The sequence below is a fragment of the Montipora foliosa genome, chromosome 5, assembly GCF_036669935.1.
Source record: "Montipora foliosa isolate CH-2021 chromosome 5, ASM3666993v2, whole genome shotgun sequence".
Lineage (NCBI taxonomy): Eukaryota > Metazoa > Cnidaria > Anthozoa > Scleractinia > Acroporidae > Montipora > Montipora foliosa.
Window position 1 is genome coordinate 27,871,919 of NC_090873.1, and position 7,500 is coordinate 27,879,418.

The 7,500-nt window shown below is 39.3% G+C and overlaps 1 protein-coding gene and 2 pseudogenes across 1 annotated transcript in view; all 3 read right to left on the reverse strand.

Moving 5' to 3' along the window:
• Positions 1 to 4,558: 4,558 nt before the first annotated feature.
• On the reverse strand, positions 4,559 to 5,065 carry LOC138003862 (uncharacterized; annotated as a pseudogene).
• Position 5,066: 1 nt separating this feature from the next.
• LOC138004391 (uncharacterized) lies at positions 5,067 to 6,789 on the reverse strand (annotated as a pseudogene).
• Positions 6,790 to 6,923: 134 nt separating this feature from the next.
• Positions 6,924 to 7,500, reverse strand: part of LOC138003861 (copper chaperone for superoxide dismutase-like) — a 15,954-nt gene continuing 15,377 nt past the window's right edge. Inside the window, exon 9 of the mRNA XM_068850137.1 lies at positions 6,924 to 7,500. This exon is cut by the window's right edge and continues 225 nt beyond it. The gene's annotated coding sequence lies outside the window, so the exon portion shown is untranslated.

A 7,500-nucleotide genomic window follows, 5' to 3' on the forward strand; every position in this document is an offset into this window, starting at 1 on the left:
CGGACTTCCCGAAACGGTAAAATATGCTCCAAAAAGCACAAGAATACACCAGAGGTGAGTCAAGTTATGGCTCGAATTTTATCGTCTGTATTTAAATTACACATTCCAGTATATGCTTAGATAATATTACTAGTAGTAGCTATCGCTAAGTGCCAACGAAACAGTCAATATAATACATAGTTTACAGATTTGTATCAGAGTTCCAAAACACCCAACAGTAGTTCTAATTTTTTCTATTCGAAAGTACTGCAACTCAACTTATCTAGTTAATAATACAATAGTAGAAATTGCACACTTTGTATCTCCAACAACAATGTAGATGTCAACGTGTTTTGCAATAATGTGGAAAGTACTTCGATAATTTTTGAACGGCCGTAATTTTAACAGGAATATACAATAATTAAGTTTAATAAAATCAGTGCCATGTAAAAAATCGCCAATTAAAGCGTTTTCAGACTTTTCAGCGTGGAGCATGTAACGGGCCAGTCAAATTCTCGCACATGAAAGTTGCTTCACTTGTAGAATCTTTTTTGCAAGATGCAACCATGAATTACAAGTCAAATTGATCGTTTAATTTTGTACTTTGCAGACAACATATTTTCTTTAAAAATTAAATTAAATTGTTCACGACTCATTGGTTATAAAACGAAAAGCAAAGTGCTCTACTCGCGGGCCGAAATCCGAAATTGACAACAGCGGCCGATAAGAACACAAATGGGAAAAATGTGTTTTCACGCACCTCCGAGCACAAGATCATCAATAGTCGCCCCATCCTCGGAGACCCAGGGGCAGATCGCGGAGGCAAGGGGGAGTCTAAACGGGCAAAAGAAAATGGCGACAAAGAAAGCATAGTAGGGCGAGAGGAGCCCCTGGGGACAAGTTCTTACCAGACCAGTCCCAAACAGCAAGGGTTGTTCTCAATTCTGATTGGTGCCAGAAATTCTTTGTGTTTTTCTGCCCAATCAGAGGTCAGCAGGCCGTGAAGTCGTTTCGTGTCTTCTTACACGGAAACAACTTGATCGCCATAATCGCCAGCTTCGTTTGGCAAGGTTTTGCTCGAGGAGAAAGTCTCAATCACAGCACAAAATGTACAGGAAATCGTTCGGAATATCGGCCGAGAAATACGCTGGACCTTTCGAAGGTATCGTCACAGTCGCGTATTTCCAAGTGTGCGAGGTTTTTGTAAAGATGCCCTCCCGATTAACCTAAAATAAAATAGCAGTGATTAATTTTGATCTAACAATTGAATTATTTCTAGATTTCTTTCCTGTAGACTTTGATCATTGGATGACAAGCATTTGTTGGCCATACCCAAGACAAAATGCTTGCGCTTGAGCTAATACTTGCGTCAACCCCGTTTTTTTATTCTGCCCCCTTTTCCTCGACAGGGCATTCTACCATGCTTCCCCAACCGTATGGAACTCTGGTTATAAGAGAGCTTATTTCACCGTTGAAACTACCTCGAAATTAGACTGAGCCCAAGTATTCAAGTATTTTAAACCTAGGCTAAAGACAAAAAAAATTTTCAGATGTCTATAAGGGACAATTATTGCTTAAATTGTCCAGACAAGTGCGAAGATCATTCCTCTCTTTCGTCTTTCGAATCGTGCTTTGACACGCAATTTTCCCCAAGACTGTTTCTCCGGCCCGATTGCCTCATTACCTAAAGGTCCCACCGACGTATTTTTTGGGTTGCGTTGCTAAGGATGTAATGGTTAAGTAATTTGAGAGAGTTTGGCATTATTTTGGTCAGTTTCCAACTTTTGTAAGTCAATGACCCTAAATATGACGTCATCATACCACGCCCATGGTCACGTGACCAATAAAAGAAAACTCTAAATTTGTCTCCGTGCTACGCAATTTTGGTATTTAATCGATGGTTTGATAACTTGTATTCATTTTGCATCCAGCCAAGCATGGCTTTCTTTTTATTTTGAAAAATGTTCTTTTTAAAGACATAAACGATACTGAAATACCCATAACTTTTTCAAAAAAGATGATTTTAAAAAATCAATGCTTAGCTATATTCTGTATTTGGGGTGAAACGTGCCATGTAAAAAAAAAAATAATTGAATTTAAAACCGCCGGAAATTTAGCTAAGTCTCAAACCGGAAGTCAGTTCGTTTACGCATGCGCAGTTGATCTGAGAACGAGCGCTGGGAAGGGCGAGGAAAAACCTTCGCTGGAAACAACAGTTTGTGCGGTGACTTTTGCTTGTGAGTGGGTTTTCTTGTCAGCTCATGATATGATGTCGTCAGTTACCGGAAGTGACTTTTCACTTCCTTAGCAACGCGCGAAAAATCCGTCTGTGGGCTCTTAACATGCGCGCTGCTCAACTGACATAATAATAATAATAATAATATATATTAGTAAAATCCAACTAGTGGTCTATTATCAATGCTGCGTTCTGATTGGTTGAGCTACTGGTAGGCTATTTGTTATAGCCCACTAGTAGCGAAAAGCGCCGGCTTTGAAAACCAAAACAACAATTAAAAGTCTAGCTTCAACTAGCGAAAGATGTTTTGTCTCGATATTTTTTTGACCAACTAGTTGGATTTTACTAAAACAATTATTCCTCTCGCCCTCATGGCCTCTGAGTCAATAGCCCATTCGGCCTTCGGTCTCATGGGCTATTGACTCAGAGCCCATTCGGGCTCGAGGAATAATTGTTAAGTAATATATGATACTTATATAGCTCTCAGAACTATTAACTATTCAAGAGCGCTTTACAATGCAAATTAAAAATAATATTAAATTAAAATACAGTTCATTATAATGCAAAAATAAAAAATAGTTCATAATGTCAATAAAGTCAATGAAAAGCTTTTTTAAAAAGAAATGTCTTTAGCCTATTTTTAAATACTTGAATACTTGGGCTCAGTCTAATTTCGAGGGGTAGAGAGTTCCATACGGTTGGGGCAGCATGGTAGAATGCCCTGTCACCTAGCGTCTTAGACTTTGTCTTGGGTATGGCCAACGAATGCTTGTCATCTGCATATCTAAGAGAATATCTGCTACACGCTTTTTCACTTAACGGTTCACAAATAGAGTTCGGCGCCAAACCATGTCAATTCCGCGTCTGATGGGAAGCCAGTGAAGCAGCGCGAGGACTGGTGTGATATGAGAATATCGAGGAACAAGACACGTGACTCTAGCAGCAGCATTCAAAACTCTCTGAAGGCGATCACATTGGTGAGTCAGCTATCGCCTCGTGTGCCACTTTTTTGTTCTCACCAAATTTTGACGTCATCTGTGATCTATTACTGAACAGACGCACGGCAACATGGAATCTATTTGTGAAGGAGTCACTGATCACATGGGTAATACTTTAACCTCTCTCGTGGCATACTCAACACAATGGAGATCTTACTCTCTTGTCCACATGTATGGAACTTCACATAATTAGTCCTCAAACCTTGTTCATAAGCTACAAAGATGAGCGCTTCTGTGCTGGGTTTTAGCTCCGTCTTCTTTAACCAGTTCCAAGTTCCAACTTGGTGACATTCGCGTCTTCCACCTCCCTCAGAAACTGTCCATACATCTTCCTTTTTTTTCTTTTGCCACTTTTAGTTAAACCTTTATCTTTTACCTTTTAGTTTAAACCATTATCTTGGTCACTTCATTAACTACACTACCTCAAAGTGCGTATGACTTGTTTTTCTATTTTCTAACTTAAACTTTCATTTCTGCTCAGCCTGTACGTTTCCATTTATGAGAATTATGCCATTCAAGCAAACCACTCGTTGATTGTTTCAGTTAAACCTTTAATTTATAGCAAAACTTTAGAATATAAAGCGCCAATTTATGAAAAATTCATGTTTCCTAGAAAAGGCATTATTTTTTGCAGATATGTTTTGAGGTCAAGTGCAGATTTAGTTTAGAAAATACAAGTAGCTCAAGGGTGAAATTGAGGAGCTGGCAGTTAACCCTAAATCAGTGTAAGCAGATAAAAATTGATGATTTATTTTCAAATTGGCCAAACATAATGAAACTTGGCAGATGCATGCAATGTCAACAGCAGTATTAATTTAGGTACTTTTGATGTTGTGGCAACCAACTATCAACCCTTGTAAACAAATCATGGGCTCTTATTTTAAAGCATTGATTTCTTGAAGAGTTTTAAGTAAATTGACTTAAAAATTGCTGTACATATTCATAATGTAATGTTCTCTGCAATAAATTACTGATTTTTTGTTTCTTTGACATTCGCAGCACAAAAGGCGTGGTATCAATGTTTCCGTGGCAACAGTGACAGTTTGCGACTAATTGAGAAATCCTTATTTCACTGCATAGAACATCTGTTCAGAAACAAGCACAGAAAATTTCAGCTAAAATAGTTCACAAGCAAGCCAAATGTGCCTGTTTCAGTACTAAGAGAGCAAATAACTGTAAATCTGGGAAAATGCAAGATAAAGTTGTACACACAGTTTTGTAACACTACATGCTTATAAAGAAGACAACAAGTATAATCTAAATAGATACAAGTAGTCCAATATGTCCATATTTGATGTGTGAATGTTTTCTCCACCAAAGTTGTTACCAGACTGATTTCAATGTGTCACTTTTGCTCAGTTCTCTCTGTAGCAACAAACTCAACATCTGGGACCACAAACACAACATTAATTTCATTTGTGGCAGTCTCCGTGGGCAAAGTGGCTGTTGGTGACTATTTTCTGTGAGTCTTTTTCTTTTGTTTCTTCTTATCTGCCTCTGGTCTGGAACTTGTGCCAAATGCTCCAGCCTGAAAAGCCGGCTTGTCAGCCATTGATTTCCTGTTTGACCTTATTATCTGCCTCCGCTTTCGATACTTGGAGCTGATCTTGTGAGCTGCAGAGGCAATTCTGTCCTTCTCCTCCCTTCTCAAGGCTTTCAGCATATTCCTTCCAGGAGAAATTCCACAAGACTTCATCAGAACTGCCTTGCTACAAGCTCCTGTGTTGAATACCCATACAGTTTCACAAACTGCTATCACCACACGCCGCTTTCTGCGGTATCGGCTCTTGGGGAATCTTGACCACACCTGCCCATTGACGCTTTCATTCCGGTTCAGGGTTTGCCCCTGTAAACATCTTTACCGACATGGCAAATACCACACCAATCTTAGAGCTTTGTCCCCTTTTTCTGCCAAATTCCATCTTCGGAAACAGCGACTTTAGCAATTGAATGGCCGTCAACCATGCTTTCTTCACCCTCATTGGAGGCTAACTGGCTAAGCCTTTCTGTTGCTTCGCACATCAGTTTCTCAGCATTACTGATGGCTATCCTTTCTATTTGTTTCATATTTTGGTTGTATGCCTTCTTGGTAACTGGGGGTGAAAGGTCCATACCAGCCCTGAACTTTGCCAGGCCAGCACGACCCCACTGGTTAGAAGACAAGATAGACCTCCTGTTCACTTCATAGGGTCACCACCCTTGCCACCCAGCCTCCTACTTGTTTGCAGAGCAGTAATAGTATGACAAAGTGAACATTTCAAAGAAAGTAATTAAGCAAGGCCGTCTCTGCTGGAGCTGTTTTGAAAAAGCTGGAGTTTTGATTTTGGATTTCGGCATGAGCTACAATTAGCTGATTTGCTAATACATTGGGATAGTAGCTCAGCATCTGGTAGCTTGAAGCCATGTGCTTTCTCACCATGTACATGCTTCGCTGAAGAATTACTTTGAGAACAAGTGATGACTTTTTCTTCGTGATCAAAATTCTCACAAGAACGGTTAAAAGTTTAGCTTTTGACATACTCTTTCGTGCAGTACGGTCTAGAAAATCGTCGTACTCATTTTGAGCCTTGGATGCGCTCGGTAGTGGCTCCACGCGTGTTTCCACTCCGGTGTAATGTCTGCCATCCCATTCTCATTCCCATTTTTGGCAAGATTTCCGCACAGGGGCCCGTTTCTCGAAAGTCCCGAAACTTTACGGGCTGTTTTCGGGTGTCACAATTCCCTTTTTATCTCAAGAACGGAGAGGATTTAAGTCGTCAAACTTCACAGTTATTTTTCTTTTTCTTAAAATCATGTTAAAAGATCGGCTTTCCAGAACAAGCGGTTGACAGTTTCACAAATGGCTTTTCGGGCCCGAAAAGTTTTCCGGACTTTCGAGAAACGGGCCCCAGGTCCCTACTTCATTATGCATACGCTCCTTGGATTCAAGAAAACAATAGCGATAACAATAGACGTCCTTTGGGACTGTGGCGCTTTGTTCTTTCTTCTAGAGGTTTTTTTTTTTCTAAGTCTCTATGGACTTTAAAAAGAGCGGTCGAACTTCTGACTAAAATACGGAAAATCGAACATTTTTTCCTGCAATTTCGGCACTCTTCCTACAATTTTACCCATTTTCCAATTTTAGAACAAGCGAAAAAAGTGAAGTTTCAAGCAATCATTGTAATGTATAGAGTTCATATTCTCAAACATAACAAACAGACCAAATAAAAGTACTGTCATAAAAAATTTAATGGCTACCTGCTCTTTTTATCGTGAAAGTAACCTTTCCTTGTACTTATACATGTATACATATTCGATTCTCTTGGGTACACGTATTGTTCTACAAAACAATAGCGCGAATGAATAATTAATTTATTCTGCATACTAGGGACCTGTACGGAAAATCATTCCCGTTTTTTTTTCCATGAAAACCTTTCCTTTTTTTCTTTCAACAAGACCTAAACTTCCCTTTTCTTTTTCTAATGGTTTCTCTGCCTCCATCCATGAACAACTTGAAAAATACAACCCCAACGATATGTAAACAGCCACGCAATTTCGATACTAAAGAGAAAAATAGTCCCGCATAACGCACAATGACTACTGGGTTGGAAGAGGGGAGAAAGGAAGAAGAATCATGGGACTTTGTGGATCACGGAAGAGCAGATTTGGAAAATTTTTCGGAAAACCGCGCCGAAAAACCCCATAGCAACCAAAATCATTAAACCATAAACAATGGTAACTAAGGCCAATTTTAATGACTGCCATTGATTAAAATTAAAATTTAAGCGGGCTTTTCAAAAATATTCCAAAAACGTTTCGAACTTAAAAAACTAATATAATAAACTCCCTTCACAGCCTTCTTTTCAATTTAGGCCGTCGATCAAATTTTCAGGTTAACTGCCTCCTTGAGCTCTGCTTGCAGTGAAGCATTTCTGCTCCCCTTTTGCATTTGCAATGTGTGTTTCTGACCATTCTGATCAAAGTCAGAGCCACTGCCTAAAAACTAAAAAAAAAATTACTTCAGATCGCCATTTCTTGCTAACAAATGGCTCTGTCTATACTACCAGATGCAATTCATTTTATTAAAAGGCTGAATTACTATTTTCCAAGACTTTCATCTTGTCACACAACTTTAGATCATACCACCTTTTTGGTACACTAACAATTACTGAGAAGTACAACAACCTATTACTCTTAGTTTTCTCCTCTCCTTTACCTCCCAAGTTCTTCTTGCTAAGATGTTAACAATAAGGGTAGATTGCTTGTGCAGGGTGTGTGTGTGTGTTGGAGGGGGAGGAAGGGAGAGGC